Below are 24,178 nucleotides of genomic sequence, written 5' to 3' on the forward strand. Positions count from 1 at the left end.
GGCTGCCCGTGGAGCTGATACAAGCTGTGCCCAAGGGGTGTGCAGGGGATCGTGTCTCTGGGGTGGGACATGGCGCACTTGTGAGGCTGGTGGGGGTGCCTGTGGAACCGGGACACGCCGCGACCTGCTGTGTCCGTGGGGTGGGACATGCCATGCTCGTGGGGATGAGGGGTGCTCATGGGGCCGGGACGCGCTGTGCCCAAGGGTGTGTCCGAGGGGTGGCACACGCCGTGCCCATGGCGATGTGGGGTGCCCGTGGGTCCGGGACACGCCGTGCCCATGGCGACGGGATGTGCCCGTGAGTCCGGGACACGCCGGGCCCGTGAGTCGCGTCGGGGGTCCCCACGGGAGTGGGGGGGCGCAGCCCCGCCCAGGGCCGGGATAGGCCCCGCCCCCGCCCGCGCCGCTGGCCAATGAAAAGCCGTCTGGTCCGGCCCCGCCCTTTCCCCGCTGTCATCACACACCCGCACGTGGAGGGGGCGTGGAGGGGGCGGGCCCTCGGCGCCGCGCGTCACCGCTGCTCCGCCCGCCCATTGGCCGCGCTGCGCCGCTGCTCGCCCCGCCCCGTGCCCTGCCCCGCCCAGAGCACCAATCAGCGCGCGGGGGGCGGGCGCGGGAGGCGTGTCCCCGGCGGCACCCGGAAGGAGCGGAGGGAGCCGAGCACAGTCGGGGCCGCAGCGGCGGCGGCGGCGGAGGGGGCGCTGGTGGGTCCGGCGGGGCCGCGGCGGGCAGGGCCGGGGGGCGCGGGGCACGGCCGGGCACCGCCGGGGACGGGCCACCCCTGCGCCGTACGAGGGGGTTCGTGCGCCTCGTCCCCGCCGCCCTCCCCCCGGTTCCGGAAGGTTCGGGGGGGCCGTTGGGACCGGGGGCCCTGAACCGCAGGGGCGAGCGGGAGCAGGAGGAGGCACGACCGGGAGGGGCCGTGACCGGGCAGTAGCGGGGGGGCCGTTACCGGGATGGGGGGATGTGAACTGGGGAGGTCATGACCGGGATGGGGAGCTGTGACCTGGGGGCCGTGATCGGGATTCGGGGTGTAGCCGGGAGCGCTGTCATCGGCGAGGGGCCTGGCATCGGGGGAAGCTGTGGCAGGAGGTGCTGGGGCGGGCGGGGACGGGCGGCCGTGTGACCGCAGAGCTTTGGGCGGGGAGGGGGGGGTTGGTTGTTCGGGGGGGGGGGGTGTCTGTGGCTTCGGGAGGGCTATGTCTGTCAGAGGCAGGTGTGGGGGGAGGCAGGAGGGACCGGAGGGGGGTGCAGGCTATGCTGGGGGGATGTCCCTGGTCCTGGCTGACAGCCCCCGGCAGCTCAGGGAGGCTGCGCTTCCCCTGGAATCGCCCACCAAAAGGCCACGTCCTCTGCGCTGTGACACGGGCATGGGACAGCCTGGCTGCGGCTCTGCCCGCACTGTGGGGCCTCCCCGTCCTCCTCCTTCTCCTCCTCTTCCTCCCCCGGGCATCAGCCCAAACCCAGCAGGGACTGGGGGGGTTGTTGCCCCCCGGGGCAGTGAGGTCGTGTCTCCCCGCGGAGGGGAAGGCGCGGCTGGGGCGGCACCTGCCCCGGGGGTCCCTCCCGGCCCCCGGCTGGGGGTGCGGGGTGGGCGGATGTGAACCCCGGCATCCGCCGCCCTCTGGTGACAGCCAGCCGCGGGCGGAAGGGCCCAGCGGGGACAGTCACCCACCCTAAATCGGCGGCTGCCGAGCTGGCGAGGCTTTCAGGCTGGTTTTATACGGGAACCGCACGGGGAGCGTGCGCTCGGCAGTCCCGGGTGTCACGTTCGGGAACGTGCCGTGTGCCAGGGAAGGCACAGGGAATCGCTGCGTGGTGGGAGCCGGAGAGGTGGGCTTGCTCGCAACCCACCCTGTGAACACGGTCAATCAGTTATCATTTGCCTCCGGGCTTTCCAGTCTCCTTTTATTTGATTTTTTTTTTTTTTTTAAGGAAGGTGTGTAGTATTTGCAGCTGCTGGGGAAAGGATATGGTAGAGGAATGCTGTGCTGTGTTTAAGAGTATTTTAAAAGTCGCTTCCACACAGTGCCTTTTTAAAAACCTCAGCCTTGGCAAAGATTTGCTTGAGACCTGTCCTCTCCCTGAATCATGTCTCTCAGCCTTGGCAAAGAGGGGAAGCTGGGAAGTTGTGGAGAGCGTAGCAGGCTTGAACCCTGACACAAAGGAGTGTCTTGGCGAACTTGGTAACACACGAGGAGGTGAACAAGGTCTGGCAGGTGAAACAGGAGAAAACTCCCAGTGTGATAGCGCTAGAGTTGCTTTCGGCAGGGCTGGGCTTTAGGATGAGGACGGGGAGGATGAAATCATCCTGTAAAGCCTCGTCATCGCCCTGTTTCACAGCAGTAATTCCCACCGTGCGGGTCTCGGCGTGAGCGAGCAGCGGGGCCCTGGTATGGACTACATGTCCCAGCATGCAGCTCCCTGTGCTGAGGGCAGGGCACTGGTGGGAGCTGGGAGGTTCGTACAGGGCTTGGGATCCGAGGGGCACTGCTGCCACGGCGTTTGTTGCACAGGACACGGCACCTGCCTTCGCCTCACCTGCAGCCGCTGCCCCCATAACGCTTCGCTGGATTCCTGCTGGCTCTCTTAGGCCTGGACACGTCCCTTCCCCTGGAGCCTGAGGTGGTCAGGATGCACGGGGACAGCAGACTCCTGCTGTCACCACAGCTGTAGGGCTGTGGTCCCTGGGGAGCTGGACTTGTGGACCAAGGTCCAGCTGCAACTGGAGCAGGGCTGGGGCTGTTTTAGCTCTGCCACTCACCTGCCTTATTTCTGTTCCCCATGTGAGACGTTTCTTATCCCCTGACAGAAGGAAAGCTGGTGGAGTCGCTGCACCTTTTTGGGAACTCTGCTATTCGAGGCACAGCTTGCTGAGGAGCTCTCCTGCTTCCTTGCCTTTTCAGCAAACTGAGCAGAGCAGCTCTAGATGCTCTGTTCTTCATGTCTGCCCTCTGCAGAAATGGCCTTTAGGGAATTACAGATAATTTTAATTTTGCTGCTCTTTCACTCCTGGTGGGTTCCTCCAAAGCTGCTGAAGACCCCAGTTTGTACATCCTCCCTCAACTGGTGGTGCTGAGCTTTCCCAGCTCCTCTTCCCTCAGCTGTTTCTGAGTATGTGGAATAGGAGAAGGAAGGGAGGTTCCCTCCCTGAGTTCAAGGGACATCTCAGGGCAGAGAAGCACATCTGTGTCTCTGGTCTTCCTCGTGGTCTGCTACCAGCTGCTTGCCCTGGCACATTTCTGCGTGGCTGTGCTGAGTAACAGAGGCCAGAGATACCTGGACTTTGCTCACTGCCTCTGAGGGTGATTCAAGGGGATAGTTATTGATCTGACTCTTCAAAGTTGATGACTCTTGACTCTTCCAGAGTCCTTTACCTGCCCTTACTGCTCTGGGCCTGCCCACGTTTGTCCTCTGCTAGATTTGTTTGGCACCATCATGTGCTGTGTGGAAATGCACCGTGCCTGGGGGCCAGGACGCTTCCTGGATGCAGAACAAGAAAACCTGTTGTTGGTTGGTTGGACCGCAGATGTGAAAGGAGAAAGTGAAGATGTATAGTTAGAACAGTGGTGTCCTCAGCACACTGTCAATGGATCTGTAATCAAATTATCAGAAGCTTTGGTAGCTGGAGGAATTAATGAGTTGAGTTTGAAGCAGGATAGGTGTGAAGGGCAGCATGGGAGAAATCCTGAAAAGAGACATTTGTATGTTAACAGATGGCTCATGGGGGGTTACTTGCAGGTTACTTAGTGAGGTTGTTGCACCTTACTTAGTGAGAGTCTTCTGTGAGAGGGTTTTGCCTGATGCCTCTCCATCTTGCATCACTCCCGGGGACCCCCTTCCTCCAGCAGGCTGTGTGGGTCCCTGTGTCCTGGTAACACCATGTGATCATGTTTCTGATCCTTCCTTCTGTCTGCAGTGCCTGGCACCTCTGTTCCCTGACCAGCTCTCTTCCTTTGTTTTTGGATTTTGCTTTTGCTCATGACCAAGTGAAGCAGGTGAATATAAGCTCTAGAGAACTTGGTCTCACGAAGTTTGAGGCCTGCTTTAAAAATTATTTTCTTTGACTGAGAAGTTTCTCTGCAAGTCTTCATCCTCACTTTGGCTTTGGTCCTGTCTTTCACAGTCTCCCTTGCTTGGCCTGTGAATGCCCAGCTGCCAATTAACATGTTTTCCCCCTGTTTCCATCTGCGTCTTCAGCTGGTTGTGAATCCTGAATGAAGAGCAGCTGAACTCACATGCTCTGCATTTCAGAGAGCTTTTTCAGGACTGGCCAGTGGTTTGCAGTCATACTTGCCTGTGCTGTGGCCTGGACAACCCGCCAGCTAAGCAGCGTGATGGTAGAACAATACTTGGATGGGAAACCTTCAAAGGAGTCCTGTGTGCTGCAAAGTGGGAAGTTAGTGATTCAGCTCAAATTGCTTTTTAGTAACAAATCCATATCCTGGGCCAGGGCTGATGTCAACCCTGTGATTCTTCTTGTTGGAAGTGAACAAAGATGCAAAGCCCTTTATGCAAGAGCTGAGGTGATAATCCAGATCTCCTGGCCTCAGTCCATTTGGGGTAATTGCATTCTTCCTGGGTAGTGTTTTCAACCCATCCCTGTCAGATACATTGCCATCGCTTCCTGTGCTGCAGCAGTATGTGGGTGGCAGTACTTCAGCCATGTCCAAAGCAATTCTTGTCACTGCTCAGGCTTAGCGCCTTTCTAGCCTTCTCTGAAAGACAGTGTGGTAGAGCACAGAATTGGTGGAGGGTTTTAAATATATGAATCTTTACACATACTCGAGCTACACTTACTGGAGCTTGCTCTGCTTATAAGCTGTCCAAAAAGATAGCCCTTGTGACTGGCTAGTGCAGCTTCCAGGTGAGACATCTCCTGGGATGCTGGTGCAGGTGTCATTAAGCACAAACTTTCTGGATGCCTTCATGACTGTTTTAAGAGCTGGTGTCCCAGTAAGTGTGACAGTGCCTCCCTGCATCAGCATGTGAGGGCTGTGCTCCTGGAGCACTGCCATCCTGGCTGCCCGCAGCTCTGGTTGGAGCTGGGCTGTGCTGCTGGGGGTGTGACAGGGTGGTTGCCTGTGCAGGAGGCCAAGCTGGGAAGCAGGGACTGCCCCTAAGCAGCTTTTGCTCGTCATGCCTGAGGCCAGGGGAATGTCAGACCTATCTTAGGGAGGCAGATATTGTCCTCATTTTCAGGACCTGCTAGGCATGAGGTCCTAGCAGAGTGTGATCTCCAGTGGTCTGTAATTATAGCACTGGGAGCCTGGGGAGGAGACTTAAACAACATCTTTGTGATGGTGTTGGCAGGCCTCTCGGAGATTTCTATTAAGCAATTGTCGTTTTCCCCCTTCACTGTAGCCTGGGAAACGCTGCGGCGTTGGATTTCTCTTGGTCTGTTTGGGTTGCTGGGAGGGGTGTCTCTCCAGCAGTGGAGTTTGTCCCTCCCTGCCCTGGCTCCATGTCCCCATGGGGTGGCTCAGCGGGTGGCCTGTGGGGACCACAGCCAGCGCCTGCTCCTGCAGATAAACCATATGCCAGCACACCCACTCGGGTACTGGCACAGCTCGTGTGGTGCAGCAACCTACAGCTGCGTGGGTGGAGAGGAACAAAGCTGAGGGCACAGAGAGGCCTGTGCTTCCCACTGAAATCCAGGGAAGAGGGATGGTGGCTGTGACCTTAGCAGCTCTCTCTGGAGAACCAACCATCCAGGGAACTGGGGGAATAGCTGGATCCCAGGAGAGAGTCAGGGCTGCAGCTGGAAGGATGGCCTCTGGTAAAAGATATGGCAGAGTCTTTGAGGTGGTGGGGTGCTTGGGGTCTCTCACTTCTGTGCATGGGCCACTAACTCACTTGGCTCAGGTGAGCAATTACTGCCTGCCCAGTGTTCCTGGGTGGGCAGGGTATTCCCCAGCTGAGCTGAACCTGTGTCCTTGCACTTGTCTTTCCAGGTGATTCAAGACAGCTGGAACAAGAAACCCCAAGACCACACTGCAGGTGCTGACAGCTGAGAGCTGCCTTCTCTGTCTGCTTCAGCCCTACATGAAGGTTAGCACCGTTCAATCATCACCAACTTCCCTCCCTTCACCAGGGCTGAAGCAGGGAACCCCATGTTCTCCTCCCCTTGGCCCACAGGGATAACTGTGTAGTGTAGGTGTCACCCAGGTGAGGTGAGTACCCACACAGCCAAGGCTTGCTGGGTACTCCTGCCTCCCACCTGGCTGCCAGTGTGGCAAAGGGAACCTGGATGTGTGTGACCAGTGCTGCTAAGACTGTTTAACCTTGCACACAGTTGTCAGGAGCTCAAGGGTGGTGTGTTCTAAACCCTTGGGAACTGGCAGTCCGTGCTGTTTGCTGCACTCGTCCTTCTGCATGCCAGCAGGATTGAATGGGAGCATTTTCCAACTGCTGTTCTCTGCTGTCCTTCACCTGAACCCAGCTGAGACTTCACCCAGAGCTTGTGGCAGACGTAATCGTGCTCTCTATTAGAAGCAGTTGAGCTCTGCCTGCATTTTCCCAGGATTCTGTAGCTTGGCCTTGGTGTATGAGGCTTAGAGTGACAGTGAAGGGTTTCAAGAGGACCAGTGGTCTTTGTATTGCCACTGGCAAGAAATGTTACCTGCTCTGAGGTAACCAGCCTGAAGCATAGTGGGATGGCTGTGGGCTTCCTGCCCTGTCTGTGGGTGCTTTGTGCCTGCCTAGAGTCCAGCAGTGCTTACCCCACCTCCACGGCGTGCTCTCACCTGGAAGGGAGTCCTCATCAGCACTGTGCCTCCAACAGGGCAGGCACCTTGCCCTAGAGCTGAGGTGTGATTTGGCTGGGAGAGACTATATGGGGAAGCAGTAGTTTAGGATGCTTGGCTCCCCAGGCTCTGCTGCTCTTCCTCCGAAGTGTCTGCCAGGGAAGTTGGGGCCTGTCCAGAGACAGCTGGAAACTGGGCCTGAGGCCATCTCACCCTTCAGCCTGATGCTGAAGTGGTACCCACAGCAAGTGAGGCAGGGATAGATTTACCTGCGAAGCTGAAAGGAAGGAAGGAAGGAAGAAGTCCTTTGCTCATGTCAGTGCTCTGTGCTGCAGATTCCTGATCACACAATGCAGCGACTGACCCTTTATCCAGCTGGGTTGTGGCAGTAACTGATACCTGCTCCATGACGAGAGGACTTTATATCTCTCATCGTGATGAAAAAGAGACATGGTGTGTGGCAAAGACCAGAGAAAAGGTTTGCACTCAGTTCTGCTGGAGCTGCTTGAAGATCCCAGTCCACCAAGTTCGCAGCATCCTGTCAGGGTTCCCCTGCCTTTTAGCAAGGGGCATTTTAACAAAGGGCTCACCACAGAATCACAGAAAGGCTTAGGTTGGAAGGGACATTTAAAGTTCATTGCATTCCAACCCCCCACCATGGGCACAGACACTTTCCTATAGACCAGGTTGCTCAGGGCCCCATCCAACCTGGCCTTGAACACTTGCAGGGATAGTGCATCCACAGCTTCTCTGAGCAGCCTGTTCAGTGGTTCACCACCCTCTGGGGTAGCGTTGGACACACTTTTCTCCCGCTCACCCTTGTTGACCAAGTAGCTTGATATCTTCATGGGCAGCAAATTTCCCATATATGCGTAGAGCAGCAGCTTCTCCTGTTACTTGCCTATGGCACGAACCTCTTCTCTGATTTGTATATCGCCTGACCCAGGTGATATCAGTGAATTTATATTTGGGCTGGATTAATGGTGTTAGTTTAATTTAGTGCAGCTGGCAGTAATCTGGAAGCCATTAAAGCTTGTAGACCCTTGGACAGACTCACAGTGCCTCTCTTGGGAATGGGATGGAATGCTTTGCTGGGAAAATCAAAGACTGGGCAAAGTGGAGGTTATATCTTCAACAGAAAGCAGTCAGCCTAACATTCTTCAGCCTGCTTTTTTGTATATGTGGGCTGCCATTGCCCCTTGGTCTGACCAACTGATTTAGGAGTAGATCATCTTTCCACTGAAAATCACAAGAAAATGCTACCCCTCCTTCAGAGGTGGGGCTCTGGGTTCCTTGTGAGTGTTGGACTGGAGTTACTCAAGGAATCCCATTTTTCCCCTACCATCTCTGTTGCAAGTAATTTGGGCATTCAAAGACCCTGTTCATGGGAGTGTTGGGACAGCTGGATCCTTGTTCGGTTCTTGCTGCTCCCAAGAATGGAGCAGAGGATCATCTGCTGAGGCTATTTTAGGTTTCTGAACATTGCTGATGTCCCTCTGAGCTCCTATTTGTGTGTGATCCTGCAGCTCGCTGCTAAGAGCTATGTGAGACTCCCGTATCCTCATGTGAGAAGGTTTTGCTGGGGCATAGTGTCCCAGGGCTTAGGAAGAACTTCTAATTCCTCACTCACCTAAAATGTCTCAGCCATATCAGATGTATCTGTGCCCCCTTTTTTTAGCATTAGCTCGAAATACCCTTTAGACCTCGCTTTGCGGGTGCCCGTGTGCTGCCTAGTGGGAAACAGGCTGCAGCTTTCCAACCTTTTCCCTGCAAAAATGCAGCATCTTTCCTGTTCACAGCAGCCGATTCCAGATGTATTGGATGGGAGCATGCATTGCAGAAAACAGTCTTCCATGAAACCTCTCGATGTGGATATACTCCAAAGCTCACAGCGGAGTGGGATGAGAGCCTGGCTCTGGCCCTCTATGTATGGCTGGATGGCTCCTTGCCCTCTGGCACTGTCATCTCCCAGCACAGCACAGCACAGGGTGAGGCCTCCCGGCCTCTCCCTTCTTAGTACACCCAAGACTTTTGGCCTCTCTGCACTTTTTGGTTTCCACCTGCTCGGGTGATTTTTCAGCATCACTGAGCATTGCAAAGTTTCATGTTGGAGCAAGATGTGGCTCTGCAGTTTTGGCCCATCTTTATTTTTAGCTGTGCAAGACATGTTTGATAGTATCAGAAGGAAGTTGCATGGCCTCCAGTGCTCCATGACTCATCCTGGATCAGGACCGAGGCTTTGCTAGCTTCTGCTGTAACCCTCAAGTGATGTAACTGGTTGTGGTGGGCCCTACTAGATCTGGGAAAGGGCAGAATGGGGAGGGGAGCAGAGCTTTTAAAAGTTGTTTTTTTTCTTGCCTAGGAAGTCATTAAATTCATTTGTTTAAAGATATTGGCAGGTATCACACCCCTGAGTGTTGTTCAACAGGGTCCTTTGTCTTCCCCTTGCATCTTGTGTGGGAGAGATGAAAGCGAGAGGAGCTCTGCTTACTCCCTGGGTTGGGTAACTGTTTAGTGGCATATCACAGCAGTGGAGGAGAGTTTCTAGGACAGGAAACAAAGCAGGATCCTGTCTCTGATTCAAGCCACAGTGAGTTTGGTACAGCAGAGCAGACCTGCCTGAAGTGGAAACTGGCTGGAGCTGAAGATCAGAGCCTTAGGAGGTGCCAGGCAGGATACAGCAAGAAGAATCTGGGACCACCATTCCCATCAAACCTGGCACTGCCACAATGTAGAAAGAGCTCATGGAGCTTTCTGATCTGTAGGCAGCAATGTTGGGCTGGGCTGGGCAGGTGGTGCATGTTACCACCATGGAACAGGCACTGTGGGACAGGTGAGGATGTTAAGTATCCTTGCCTGCCACAGCATGACAAGGGGTGCAGCTAGAGGGGCCTCTATTCTCCAAGTCTGGCAGCCTCTGTTGCACCTTGAGACTGGGCAAGGTGAGATGTGATGCACCTGAGTCCAGAGTAGGCTCCTCGCCTATGAAGTGGGTGGGGATGATGGTTTTTGGGAGTGGGCTTCCACTTCTGCCCCCTTTCCTTCCTTGGGGTGATGAACAGCCCTTTAGGAGCATGTTTAAATTTTGGGTGTTGTGCCGCACGTTTTATTTGTGGGGCAGCAGGGAGAAGACAGCAAGGCTTGGGGGAACAGAGATGAGTGGGACAGGAGGGAATGCTGGAGGGTATTGCTATGGCAACTTGCCACCGGCAGCATCGCTGGCATGGCAGAAGAGCAGCCAGAGCAAATGTGCAGGCTGCCATAGCCCTCAATGCAGCCCCGTCCCAGCTGTGACATGGGCTTGGCACTGCTGGGCTCCTGCCTGACAGTCTGTCATCCTGAGCCATTCTCCTCGGGCAGCAGCCTCAGGGTGGGTAGCCAGGGGTCTTTTGTCCATCTTCTTCCCTCTTTCACCCCTCACTGGGGTATGGGCAGGCAGCTCCTGTTTACACACCTGTTCTGTTTGAAGCCTTGAGTTGCAGAGCAGACCCAGCCAGAAAAAAGCCAGTCTCTTGAGCCCTCTCACTGTACCATGGAGGAAAGCAAGTCATTCTGCTGCCCTTGCTTATCCTCAGTTAATCAGTGGAAGTGGCTCCGGTCATGCCTTCACTTTCCCAGGATGCCTGGTGCTGTACCATGCTGTCCACCTCACAAAGCCAGTTTGCCTTACACTGGGGTATCTGTACTCTGAGGGGGAGCAGACTCTCATGTGCCTTCTGATATGGTCTGAGACCATTCTCTGGGGCAGGTGAAGGAGAGGTTAAACATTTTTGAAGCTGCCTTTGCATAGACCCGGACACTGGTAGAGAGCTGGCTCCTGTTGCTGAAGGGAGCTGGGAACATTGTATGCTCACTTCACAGAGAGAATGGCTCAGGAAGCAAATCTCCAGCCTGGGAATAGTGTGAGTGTGACGGAGACCTGACCTGTCATCCATGATATACCTTAAGGCCTGGATGTGAGCCAGGGAAAGGGACCTGCTGGCAGCAAGCACAACCTGCCCGTGTCAACATGGATGTCTGTGTGAGCTGTAAACCTCTCTCAGGTCACTACTCACAGTGAGCTACAACACCCTGCCCACAGCTCTGCACCCATCCCAGAGCCAGAGGAGAACAATGCTCTCAGAAAATGCTCTGGGGTCAGATGTCTGGGCTTGCCATGAGGTGGCCATAGTTTGTCTGGAACTAGGATGTTCAAGCAAAAGTGGACAGGAAAGGATGCCTGTCTATGAGCTACCCAAATGGCCCTGCACTCACAAATGTCACGATACTTGCCTGAGCTGTGACCCCTTCGTCCAACTCTGAACTAGTACAAGGCATCAGAAATTCCCTAGAAAACCATTTCACCATTTCCAATCTGCCACAGTGTCCTTCCCTGAGTTAGGGTTGCTGTAACTGCCTACTGCTGTCAAGTGCTACAGTTCCCGTCATCTTAAAACTCCCAAATAGGCAAGACTTGTTTGAAAAATGTCCCCTGGACTCCAGACCCTAGTGTTGCCAAGGGAGAGCAAACAAGGAGGTGGAAGCTGGGACATGGAGGCTCTGGAAAGCCGCCTGCAGCAGACAACAGTGTGCTTCCTCCCTCTCACTTCCAGCAGCCTCCTTCCCTTTCTAGATGGAAACAGCTTGCAGCTGTAGCTTCCTTCCCACAGAGGAAGCTGGGACACTGGTACCTGACACTGAAGGACATTTTGGGTCAGGAGCTCGAGCACGGCTTTCTATGTATGTGACCTTCAGCACTCGGTGTGAGAGTTGGCGTTAGACTGTGTTATGGGTGCAGAAGATGTCAGAGCATGGTCAGAATCCCCTGAGCCAAACTGCAGTTCCCTCTGAACCTACTTTCACAGCCTGTGGTTTCTCATCTTTCCTCTGGACTGAGGCCCCAAGATGTGCTAGAAAATATCACGGAGTGATGCAGAGCCCAGCAAATGAGGCTCTGGGTTATGTGTGTGTGTGTTGGGGTGGGAATTGCCACTTTCTAGGGAAGAGGGTGCTTTCTCTTTTGCTGTTTGTACAGCACCTTGCACGCCAAGATCCCAGCCCGGGGCTAAGTCTCTGGGGCACTGTGACCCCATGAGTTACAACCGTGTCATCTTTGAAGTGCTGCTCCCTCCTTTTCTGTCTTGCCTGCTCATACTGCACATTATTAAGCACAGCACAAAGCATGAGAAAAGCCCAAAGGCGACGGGGTCACATACTCTGCTCCCGATTTGGGGAGGAGTTAAGGCAGTCAGTGCTGGAATAAGCATTTAGGGAGAGGCAGCCAAGAGAGATTTCCTCCTGGCTGAGCCGTGGTGTTGAAGTTTGGAAAGTACTGTGTGGGTTACGTGCTGGTTCCATTGCCTAAGGCAAGTCCAGGACATGCATATCTGCTGAGGTGGGGAAACCGTCCTGAGCTACATCACTCTTAAAAATTGGCTGGTGTCTGTGGGACATGAGGAGCAACTGAATGCAGATGCTGCTGCAGAAAGACTGGTGGGGATTTCAGCAGAAAGATGATAAATCATTGAGACCAAGAGGAAACTTTGACTTGGTGGGTGTTTCTACCTTCATTCCCAAAATTGTGAGAAGATAGCAGAGTCGAGCAGTGCTGTACAGATTACCCTGTCTGGAAGATGCATAAGGGATCGTTGCAAGAGCCACCTCTGTGCTCAGCTCAGACCTGGAGAAAATGCCTGGGTGCTGTGCACCAGGGTTTTTTTGCTGCCAGTCAGCACTGCTGGAGCTGTGCAGAGCGAGCACCAGCACCAGCACGGTCAGGTTAGCACTGCCACTCAGCAGTGCCTTTCTATACCAGCGTTTGCATTGCTGATGAGATTAGCATAGCTGGGCCAGCAGTGGACAAAGGGGGTAATTCTCAAGATCCTCTCTGCTTCGGCTGCCAGCAAAATGAAGCAGTTATGGCATCAAGTAGCAAGTCTGAGCTTTGCTTTCAATTCATCTTCTAACAGCAGCAACAGCTAAAAATATGAGCAGTTTTTGAGAAACTGGAATATTCTCAGGCTTTTTGTCTGAGTCCAGTCTGCCAACCTCTCCTCTAGGCTGACAGTCTGGGATCTTAAGGTATTTGCTATGATCTGTCCTGGCCATGTAATAAATCTGGAGAGAGAGAACAGAAAAAACAGTGGCATCACTCTGCCAACCTAAAAGTGCTCCTCTTGCTGCTGTGCCTGTTCCCTGTAACCAAAGAGCTGTTTCATGGCTTAGATTTGTTGTGGAAACAGAATTGCAGTTCCTCTCTTTCTCCTGTGCAGCTATCTCCCTGGCAGCCCAGTAGGAATGATTTATTATAGATTTCAGCTCTGTTTAATTCTGTTTCCCTACAATATTACACTGTTAGAGTAACTGAGCAAAACGCAGTGGTGTTTCCGGAGGAAGGCTGCTGTCAGAGGCCACCCCTGTAGCAGAGGCTGGAAGCAAGGAGGAACAGTTTACCAGGAAATGCCTGTGTTTGTGTGCTGGGTGCTTTGGGGAAGGAAAAGGCATCTCACCATTAAAGCTTCCTCACTACAGGACTCCAGACGTTGCTGATGAACCTCTTTAAGCAGCAGTGAAAATGCCATCCTCCAGAGCCTGGGAAAGGTCTGACCAAAGTGGTGGTCTGGAAAGAAAAGTCAAATTCTGTCCTTAAGTCAACCTCAGTGCTATTTTTGGAGTGGTTTTTGGTTTGGGGTTTTGTTTGAAATTACTTTTTGGTGGTGGTGGTTTGCTTTGGGCTTTTTCTGGTACTGAAAAGAAATGGTATTGCTTGTGCTAATCCCTGTAAGGAAAGAGAGAGAATTTCCTTTGGAGTGAGCCTGCCTGAAACTCGATACGTCTCTGATGTGTGTTAACAGAGAAATGAAAAGATAGTGCCATAAAGTGATAGGGGATAATGAATTTCCTCTACTATTATGTTGTCCTGGGAGATAGAGCTGGGGCAAGGGTATTGCAATAATGTTATGCTTTGCATGACAACAGCAGCAAATACCACCTTAACACACATCCCTGGAGAGGGGTGAAAGGGTCAGTTTTCACAGAGTCCCCAGGAAGGTGGAGCAAGGCAACCAAGAAGACAGGAGCCTGGGAAAAGATGCCAGGAGATTTGCAGATGAGCAGTGCTTAATAGCTGTGCATTTTTTGCAGCTTAAGTTCTGCTTTCCCATTCCGTGGCCCAGCTGAACTGGACAATGCTGGGCTCTTAACCTCACTGCAATCTCGAGAAACACGGTAAAGAAACCATAACTTTAATAACATTTGTGAGATGTCTGACCCAGAGCCTGAATGAACAAATCTTTAGCTTCTCTGTCTACAAGGCAGATAGATGGGTGGTGGCTTGTTAACCGCACCAGGCAGGGATTTTAAAGGATTCCGCGGTGGGTGAACACTGCTGTAGACCTGATCCTGGGAAGCTTAACTGGTAAGCAGGTCCTCAAAAGAGTTTCTCTAGGTGTGTGGTGAAAACAGAGAGCCTGAAATCAGTACCTGTAAACTTCTCAGCTCCTAGAGCTGGACTAGAGAATCAAGTCTGTACTCAAACACATGAATCTTTCAAAGTAAAAAATGCCCTGACCTGCTCTCAAGGAAACATCCCCTACCAGCCTTTTGGGACCTAGGGCACTCCTCTGGTTTACAATGCTCTATCTGGCTCTTTATTTTTTTTTTTTTCTGGGCACTGCTAAGTTATGTGCATCTGATGCAGAGCCCTGAATGTCCTGGTCCCCTCTGGTGACAGAGAGCACATGGGTAAGTTTGTGGGGCCAGATGTAGCCCAGCAGAGCTGGGTGCAGTCCATATGGCCAGCAGCAGATTGGGGCCAACTTCTGCTTCAAGAGGTGTGGGAACAGAGGAGGCTAACAATTCGGAGAGCTGCTCAGTGTAGGACACATGGGTACCTTTAACTCTTCCCATCCATCACTAGGGTTCTCAGAGGTCTTGCCCTACTGCCCACGCTGTGCCAGGGGCTGGGGGCTGCCCACCCTTCCTAGGGGCAGGGACAGCTGTGACTCAGTTTCCATGTGGCCTGAGGAGAAGGAGTGGGGTGGAGCAGGACCGGAAAGGGGCAGAGGGGAAGTTACAGCAGCTGGTAAGAAATGGCATTTCTGGGTGCTGCAAGGTGGCCCTACCCCATCCTGTCTGCAGAGCTGCTGTTTTGGGGTGCAGTGGTACAAGGCTGCTCTGTCTGCCATGGAGCTGGTGTTTCAGAGCGTTGCTGGGCAGCTCTGTGCCAGCTGAAGAGCTGGCATTTTTGGGTGCTGCAAAGCAGCCCTTGCTCAATACTGCCTTCTCCCGTGCCAGGGATCATGCCAGGAAGGGAAAGCTGGCTGTACCTTCCATCCCCTCTGCATTTCCATGTGCAGGGTGTATAATTGCTCACAGTCCTATGGCACTGCTTCCTCCAGTGTGTGACTGTGGACTGCTGATTAGGCTGTGGGTCTGAGCTTATCTCAGACAAGGCAAGAATCAGCATGCAGGCTGTGTAGGTAATGGCATGGCATCCCTTGCTGTCTCTCCTTTGCTCCTGCTCATGGAACAATGGCTCTACCTGGAGGCAGGAGCAGAGGAGTCCTTGCAAGAGTGATAAACAGGGGTGCCTGGTCCCAGCTGCTTCCTTCCTTATCCCTATTACTTCGTTGTAGCCCCAGATCTGCATGCATGGAGCATGTTTTGTAATAAACCTGCTAATAAAACTGAGGGAAGGTAAAGCAAAACTGTAAAGAGTTGTGAGCCTGACCCCTGCCCATGTCGCTGCATCAGTGTGGGGCACAGTAGTTTGTAATGATGGTGAGCATGGCCAGACATCCCTCCCACCCTGTTTTGTGTATCTTATGCATCCTGCAAGCCACCAGCAGATTGTTATACAGCTCTTTTGTAAGTGGAGGGTGGGTCCGGCTTCCCATCGATGCGATGCCTGGAACTGCCTTGCTTCTGTGAAACTCTCTTCATTTGAGGCAGTGCCCTAAGGGTTAAGCCATGGTTGTGGGATAGGGTTTGTAACAGGAACAAAGAGGGCTTTTAAGGTCTGTGTTGGGCTAGGAATAGAGGGAATGGATTGAGCCTTTCCCAGTGTGTTGAATTACAAAGGTCATGGAGACCCTTTTGCTGGGAGGCAGCACAGATCGAGGTCCCGGCTGGAACTGGGGCAGAGAAAAGAATTTGTGAAAATCAGTGAGGGCAACTTTGTGGAGAGCTTTAAAACCAGGTGAAAACTGGAACTGTATCCTGAGAAAAATTATTATTGAACACAAGGCTGGAGACCTGCCTTGGGATTTTTCAGTGGTTTGGTTTTGTCCTGCCCCCTTCCCCCTATTGCATTTGCAGCTGCCCCCACACATGGTGCCTGAATTTGCAGTATCACTGGTGTAGCCAGCACTTGGGCTTCTCCAGCCTGCTCTGGGCTGGTGAAGGCAGCAGAAGGTAAAAGTCAGTGCCTGCAAGGGAGGATCTTTCTAAAATGCAGAATAGGAGACAGTCCCTGCTGCATGCCTACCCAAGCTAAAACTGGATTTTTCATGTGTAGTCAGGCAGGAAAGCCCAGTTCTCGCTGCTTTCCTAGCCCATCTGCTTAATATTGTCTGCTCTGGATGCCCCATGGGGCAGAGCAGCAGAGGGTCCAGCATAAGGAGCTTGGGTATGGATGGATGGCACAAACCTCTGTTTCCCTTCTCACAACAAGGTGAAAAGAGGATATGGATAGTTTCCGTCTCGAGCTTCAGGTGGCATGAGCCAGCCATCCAATCCACCCAGTATATGTATGGAGGACTGACTGCAGGAGCATCCCCTTGCTGAGGGGTGTTAAAGGCTGCTGAGACAACAAGGGTTTCCAGCTTGCAGGAGGGGTGAGCGCCAGCTGTGAGCCACAGAGTGTGTTTTCCAATTTTAGCAAACCTGGATTTGTGTCACTGACCAAAAGGTGGCTTAGTCCTTAAAACTGTCAGGCTGGGTTAGCAGGCACTTTGCCATTCAGCTTTGTCCCCTGGCACAGGCATGCTCCCCCCATCTGATCTTTCATTTAAAGGAATTCCACTTCTGATCTTTGTGTTGGATCAGATGACCTTGAATGTGAATTTTGGAGCAAAGGACTGATGCTTTGTTGGGCTCTGCCTCAGACATGACAGCTGGTTCCAGGGAATACCTCACGAGCGTCTCTGCAGCTACCACCTAAGTTAATGGCTGAGAGGCTGCTCTACTTTTTCAGCACCAGAAAGCCAGAACTGTGGGACCACACAGTGTCCTAAGAAAGAGAACTCAGAAAGGGAACTCTTGGTTTGGAGCTCTCAGAAACCATAACTGTGCCCACCTTGGTAGCTGACCTGTTCTTGAAACCAGGAACCATTTCAGCAGAAGCATCAACGTCGTGAACTCCAAGAACTGGATCATCCTGACAAGAGAAGGGGCGTGCAGGGGAAGCTCTTGGAGCCTACAGAACTTTATGGGACAAAACCTTAGATTTCTTTGCCCTGAGAAGGAAGAAAAGGCTCTGCACAGGCATGGCAAGGATCAAAAATTTAAAAATCCAGAGAAAAGCAGCAATTCTGGCATGCAGTTCTGAGCTTTGGCAGAGAATTGTTCTTTATGCCTATTAATATGTGACATCCCAGCCCAAATTATTGTCTGTTGCTCCCTGGCCAAAGAATGGTTTACTCTGGCCTTCATTTCAGGGTGTCAGAGCCTTCTCTCCTGGCTGGGGCTGCGTGACCCTGCTGGAGACATGATGCTTGACCGACTTGTCCTCTTGCAGCAACAGCAAGGCTTGTCCTGAGTAACCTTGCTGTGTGTCAAAATGCTTCAGCTCGCCAAGCACTCCTGGGTGAGAGGTACCAGTGTGACTTTGACCTGGGGGATGGGGAGAGGAAAAGAGGAGAGAAGAGCCTGTATAATCCCAGCGATTTTCTCCTATAGTCAATGGAAAATGGATCCTCCAGCTACAACAGGCAGAGGTGCAGGCCTGTGACCAGGTGTGCTGCACAGACCAGCATCTTCTGCCCACACCAAAGCTCTCCGGTGCTCCTTGACAGGTGGGTGTGCAGAGCTGCTCACTCTGCCTGCTGGGAGCTCTCGCTGGGCTTGACACAGCTGCACAGTGCCATCTCCCTCCTATCACCTGTATCTGCTCTGATCGTCTCTGAGAAGGAGACTGAGATTGGCTGGGGAGCACTCGGAAGGGGTGATGCTGTGGAAAAGAGAAGGGAAAGAATATGAGGTAAAGCCTTTTTGAGCCTCAACCCTGAACATTAGGGAATTGCCAGTCAGAGGAGCAGCCTGCAGACGTGTGTACATAGATCATGTGCATGGTTCCTACTGTCCAGACTCAGGAACTGGCCAAGCCTGTGGGCCCTGCATGCCCAGTGGCGTTAGCTGATGCCAGCTGACCATAGCCATACTCAGAAGTCCTTTTGTGGCTCCTGTGAGACTCTCCACCCTCGAAAGTAAAACTGGGAAGAGGCACAGCCTGGGGGGGGCATGTTTGGCTGTACCCAAAGGCAGGTTGGCTGGCAGATGTCTCACCTGTGGATCTGAGCTGCAGCAGTACTGGGTAACCCTCCCACAGCCAGCGTTGGGGGTCAGGCTGCTGGAGGGCTGATAAAAGGAGTGGGTTTGCTGGCAGACAGCCTCAGAGCCTGGAAAAAGCCCTCCCCCAGTCACTCCTTATCTCAGTGCTGGCACAGGACAGCACTCCCAGCCTGCCTCTCTGCCCTGTTTCCCCACAGTGGACTCGAGCCAGCAGTGTCACCTCCGCCCCTCCTGCCACTGGGTGCTGCAGGAGGAGAGGGCTCTGGCACGGCCAGGCCAGGCCTCCTGCCCAGTTTGCTGCCTTGCAGAGTCTGTGCCATTGTTACACACACATACACACACACACACAACACACAAACACTCCCCTTGCATGAACAGGCCTGTGGCAGAAATGGGTGAGTTAGTCAGGAGGGGTTGAATCACAGGGGAATGAGTCAGCAGGAAGCAGAAGGCAGGTGTTTGTCCAGGACAGGGCTTTAAGAGAGCCCAAGGGTCTGGCAGTTTATGCCAGGTCCCTGGGAGGTGGGGTGAGGATGCCGAAGGAGAACTGGGAAAGCCACAGTGCTTAGCAGGTGGAGGCAATGCCTGTGGCTTTTGAACAGGCCAGAATCTTAGCTACATGCTAAACCTATTCTCTGGCCACATCTCCAGCTGTGGGTATGCTGCTATCCTGGAAAGGCTTGGGGCATCCTTAGTGCTGAGGCTTTCCCAGGAGGTACCAGAGATAAGCACTGCAAGAGAGAAGTGCAGCAACCAGGTATCCCTGCCTCCAGGGCATGGGGTGGATCTTCATCCCCTTGCAGGCCGTGGGGTGTCCAGCCAGCTCTGGGCAAGCTGAGCAGGTCTCTGTACTGGTCAGATGGTCAGATCCTGCCCAGTAACCTTCACATCTTGTCTGAAAGCAAGTGCAGGATGGAAAATGAGCAACATCTGCTAGAGCAGAGAATGATGAACAGATAGCTCTGGATTGAGTGAACACAGCATGGAGGGAGAGCTGGGATGCAGATGATGTGCTGGAGATTTGAGGACGTGGTTTGTTGTTGGCTCCAAAACGCCTTGTGTAATCTGGGCTCTGCTGCAGACCCTTGAGAGTACTGCAGGGGTCACAGTTGGCTGCTTCCCTCATCCAAGGGCCTGCTCTGGGCTGTTGTGTTTCCATCTAGCCCAGCTGGTCTCTGCAGCGTTGGACTCCTAATTGTCCTGCTCATCTCTCCTGAGGAGAGGTCTCTCGCAGGGAGGCAGGCTTGGTATCAGTGCTACAGGGGCAAAACCAAAGCACTCTCTGTCTAGGGCCAGACTTCTTGGAACAGCTGACTGGGGCTCCTGTCTCAGGATCACCTAGGTGTGTTGCAGCAGGCACTGGTATTGCTACCAGCCAGAGCAAGGATCAGATACTTGAACAAAAGCAGCCCCCACTAATCTCAGTGTTGAGGCAAGACTCTTTTTTTCAGCATCCTCCAGGTGTGCAGGTGCAGGTACCTCTTGTCCTTCCTAGAGGCACTCCTGGCAGGAGGGAACCCAGCAGGCTCCAACAGTCTCCAGAGATGAGCTCTGGCTTCTTGTGTGCTGCCGTGGGCAGAGGCTGAAAGTGATGGGCTAGTGCAGCCAGGCAGAGGGGAGGCAGCAAGGTGGGCTCTCACTGCTGCTGGAAGCTGTGGATTTGCAGTGAAGCTGGAGCTGGGCTCTCTCAGGAAGTGCCCAGGGACAGGATGAGAGGCAATAGCCCATGAGGGAAATTCCAATTAGATATTAGGAAAAATATTTTCCTGCAAGGCAGTTAGACTCTGGAGTAGGGCCCAGAGAAGGGAAGCAATCTACGCATTCGGTGACTTTCAGCCCTTGCCAGGGGCAAACCCCAAGCAATTTGCTTGAGTTTGACCCTGCTGTTAGCAGGATTGGACCAAAACCCTCTGAGGGCCCTCCCCACCATTGTTGTTCCTCAGTTCTGCAGTTCTCGGAGTGCTTGGCAATGTCACATCTCGTGGCCTATTGGACTGACTGGCTTGGAGGGAAATGGAGGAGTCAGGGTGTTATTCTGTCCTATCTTGGTCTCATCCACACAGTATTAACTGTGCCAGGAGATGGAGGCACTGCCTTAGCAGCATTGCTCAGCTCATTGACTTGTCCCAGCCTATCTTAGCTGGAGCACCCATCTCTCTGAAGGTCTGCATTACTTCCTCCCCACGTGAGCACAAGAAGCATGTGGGCAGTGAAGCACAGAGTGTAAATCATTCTCCCTGCTCTGCTGGCAGCACAGAGCCATGATCTGTAGGGGGGTGCTGATGTTGTTGGAAGGCTGGTGAGGATGCTGGCCCCCAGCCCTCCAGCTGGATGGGCTCCAGGTTTATCTTCCCCATGATGCCTGTCCCAGAGACAGTGGTGATTGGAAGGGAAGTCACCAGTAGCCTTTTTAGAGGTTCCAGCTGCCTGACCATCCTCAGCAGATGGAGGATGAGATGAGCCCAAAGGACTGTCTGGAAAGAATTATTTGCTCCCAGTGTTTTCTGTTTCTTTGCCAACCTTTTATTCTCACGGTTGCTCTTTTCCTGATCCTGTCCTTCTGCAAGAAGGCTGCTGGCAATCTTATCAGCCTTGTGTTCAGAAACGGTCCCACTCTGCGATTTATTGTATCTCCAAGCTTTGACCCCGGTCTGACGCTGCAGAAGCCTGTGTCTGGTGTGTCAGTGCTCAGAGGGTGTTTACAGTGTTTGCCCCATCCTGCCTGCAAGAGTAATGAACCAGAGCAAAGCGGTCTGCTCGTAGCCATGGTGCCTGGGTCAAGCTGGCCTGCAGCAGGAGCTACGTCTGCCCTCTCATCTGGCAGAGGCTGGGTGGATGTCCAGGCTCCCCAGATGCTTTTATATGGATTTTCAATGTCTAGGACATTGCCATGAACCTTTGTTAGTCCCCAGATCCCTTCTCAAGTTGCTCCTTTCAGCCTTTCCCTCGGGCTCATTGACACTGGGCTGCGATGGCTCTCACTTCCTCATCAGTCCACTTGTTACTCAGTAATGCTCTGGACATTCTGGTATCATTTGGATATCTCTGTTACAACACCCGTGAGTATTGAGAGCAGCAGGATCTGGTGGTCTGGGCCAAGAGGCCCCTGAGGTCTGTTCCCAGCTGCAGGTACAAGTGCTGCCCGGCTGGAGATGAACTGGTTTCTGGTAGCACTTGGAGAGCTCTCACGTACCTCACAGGCTCTGTCTGCCTAGCAGGGTCAGGTCTCGAGGGACATCTGTGTCCTCAACAGCATGGCTGCCACCAGAGTTGAAGGCGTTTTGGACCCAGCGTCCTTGGGCTGGTTTATGAGGTCTCTGAGCTTTGTGTGTTCCCACAGAAGCAGCAGAGCAAAACATGGGTGCAACAGTGGCAGCAGGCAGAGTTTGCCCAGGGTTCTTGCAGAGACTGATGTGGGGGCTCATGCCCTGCACACAAGGGTTGTCTGGGAATGCAGCTGCCTCTTCAGCCTGTCCCTGTTCACTGTTGCTTCCATGAAGATGGAGGATGCTGATATGCCAGTGCCCCAGTCCCTACAGGTTGCACGCGCCAGATAGCCCCAAGGGCACGTCCTCTCCAGCCTCTTCCTGGTTTGAACCAGTTGAGGTTTGGCTTCCTCTCCATCTCCATGCAACACCCAGGTGCCAGGTGGATTTCCCCTTCCATCCAGAGGGCATCCCTGTCCATGTGCATTGCTCAGAGCCCTGGCAGCCCTACAGGAACCCCTGTGGAGGGGGTGGCAGGTGCACTGGGCAGACGGCTCTGCTGTCAGTGGGACCCCATGGGTGGTTCAGTGTGTGTGGACTAGGAGGTTTGCCAGTTTCACAGGATGTAATAGGAGCTAGACTGTGTCTCCCACTGCCCTGTGTATGGATATGCCTGCAGTCAGACATGACAGTCCCTCCTACCCCCTTGTTTCCCTTCTAAGGGGCTTGTGCTCTCATGTGTTTGACTTCATTACGGGCAACAGTATGAGTGTTTACAGATGAAAACTGTGACACCCTTATCCTAATTCCAGCAGGGTGTTTCTCACCTGCAGTCCTAAGGGAAGGAGAGGCTTTCCTTTTTCATGACAAGGAGCAGGACATTGAATTCATAGCACAAATCCTCCTTCCCTGCTGTAGCCCTGGTTGCGTCCAGCTCTTTACAATCAAAGATGGATAAAGCCTCGCCTTTATGGCCTGAATCCCTGCCCAGCCCATGTCATTGCTCTGGCCTGGGCTAGACCTGAGCTTTTCTAAATCGCTGCTGGATAAGGGTGAGTTGGGTGGGTGTGCACAGCCGTGTGTGTGTGTTTGCATGTGGTATCTCCTCCCCCTGTGCCACATACACATCTAGCACGGGGAGTGGAAAAGATGCTGAATGTCCCCACAGCTGCTGCAGCCTTATCTGCAGGCTGCAGCTTGGTAACCAAGAGGGAGGCCCGAGTGCCTGTGCTCAAGCACCTCCCTTGCAGGGCTCTTACGGGCTCTTACAGTAAAAGGAAGTGTATTGCAAGAGGGGCTGCAGTGGGGATGGGCAGTTCCCACCAGGCAAATCCTGTGTGCACAACCCTTGCTGCCCTCCCCACTGCAGACACTTGGCCTGCTCTCTCTGCCAACCTGTAGATTTGACGCCTGTGTCCGGAGCCGATCAGAGTAATTCAGCATCCCTGAGACTTTCTCCTCTGCTTTGCGGTGCCCAGTGACCATTTGGGGAGGTAGGGAAAGGTGATGCTGCCGTGGTTCTCTCAGGTGGGTCTCAGGGACTCATCAGAGGAGTGTGTGTGAAGAGGCATGGGCTGGTGGGGCTGCAGATGTGTGGCAGCCAGGGGTGGGAGGAGAGTGGGGTAAGTTGAGGTGTGAGCTGCAGCAATAAGGAGGCAACAGAGCACAGGTAAGGAGCTGGGGACACCCCTTGGGGGGTTGAGGAAACAGGGCAGGATCTGCGAGTGGTGGAGGTTGGGGTGGGTATGAAGAAGAGCACACTTGTGGGGATACAGAACCCAGCTGCCACGTGAAGGATGTGGGGAAGGTGAAGTGGTGTGCATCTGGGTTCAGGCAGTGTGGATGGCTACAGGGCGTCAGGGTACAGAAGGAGCTGGCTTGGTAAGGAGCAAAGACGGGGCTGTGGATGCCTGGGGCTGTATACAGTGGTGAACAGAGAGAGAAGAGAGGTGAGAGCAGAGGTGGGAGCAAAAGGGATCCCATCACCTGCTGATTTCTGTGCTGTCTTCTCCTGGCTCAGAAAGCGTCACCCCACTGCCAGAGCTCCCTGTCAGAGGCTCCTATTTCTGTACCCAACTAGTGGTGCTGGAGAACGGGCTGGGCTGTTCATGCTGCACATGTAGATCAGGCTTCCCATGGTGCACTGCCCAGGACAGGGAGCTGACAGGATGGGAGTTACTGTAAGTGATTGCCTTGCCACTGGAATTGAGTTAAACAGGTTGGAATAGGGTTTGCAGGGCTTCTGATAACACCAACCCCAGGATGTTATTCCTCCTCTTGGGAGATCAAGTAAAAAGGACTTTACTGCTAACATTTGTGCATTACTTAGAATGGTGAGGGCCTAGTCCAGCTTGGACCTGGGGGAATGCCTCCCTTGGACAAATACCCTTATCGAACTTGAGACGTGGCAGCATGTTGGTGCTCTGGTCATGGCCAGAGACCTCAGGTGTCATGCAAGCACAGAGCAGAAGTGGCCCCTTTGCCAAGACCCACTTGCCTTCTCACAGCCATCCTGTAACTGGCGACATAGGCATGTGACTTTGTAATCACCGACGGTGGAAAATTTTCCATTGCTTGCAGTTGGCATCGAGGTCTGGCCTGGAGCAGCCAGTCTGCATGGTCACCCAGTGGCCAGGGTCCCTGTCCCTCAGGCCACCGCCCCTGGAGAGGGACAAGAGGACTGGAAGGGAGCTGGCCGACATGTCCCTGTGCCTGGGTGGCCAGGGGCTCACTTTC

The 24,178-nt window shown here is 53.6% G+C and overlaps 1 protein-coding gene across 2 annotated transcripts in view; it reads left to right on the forward strand.

The window, feature by feature from the left end:
- Positions 1-598: 598 nt before the first annotated feature.
- FAM214B (family with sequence similarity 214 member B) overlaps positions 599-24,178 on the forward strand; it is a 38,780-nt gene continuing 15,200 nt past the window's right edge. The window contains exons 1-2 of one of the 2 annotated variants that reach the window (XM_017819095.1): positions 599-704; positions 5,955-6,051. The gene's annotated coding sequence lies outside the window, so the exon portion shown is untranslated. Of the gene's footprint in view, positions 705-1,002; positions 1,093-5,954; positions 6,052-24,178 lie in introns of those variants that run through there. The other variant, XM_017819096.1, reaches the window with a different exon arrangement.

Source organism: Lepidothrix coronata, unplaced genomic scaffold (assembly GCF_001604755.1).
Source record: "Lepidothrix coronata isolate B3197 unplaced genomic scaffold, Lepidothrix_coronata-1.0 Scaffold72, whole genome shotgun sequence".
Classification (NCBI taxonomy): Eukaryota; Metazoa; Chordata; class Aves; order Passeriformes; family Pipridae; genus Lepidothrix; species Lepidothrix coronata.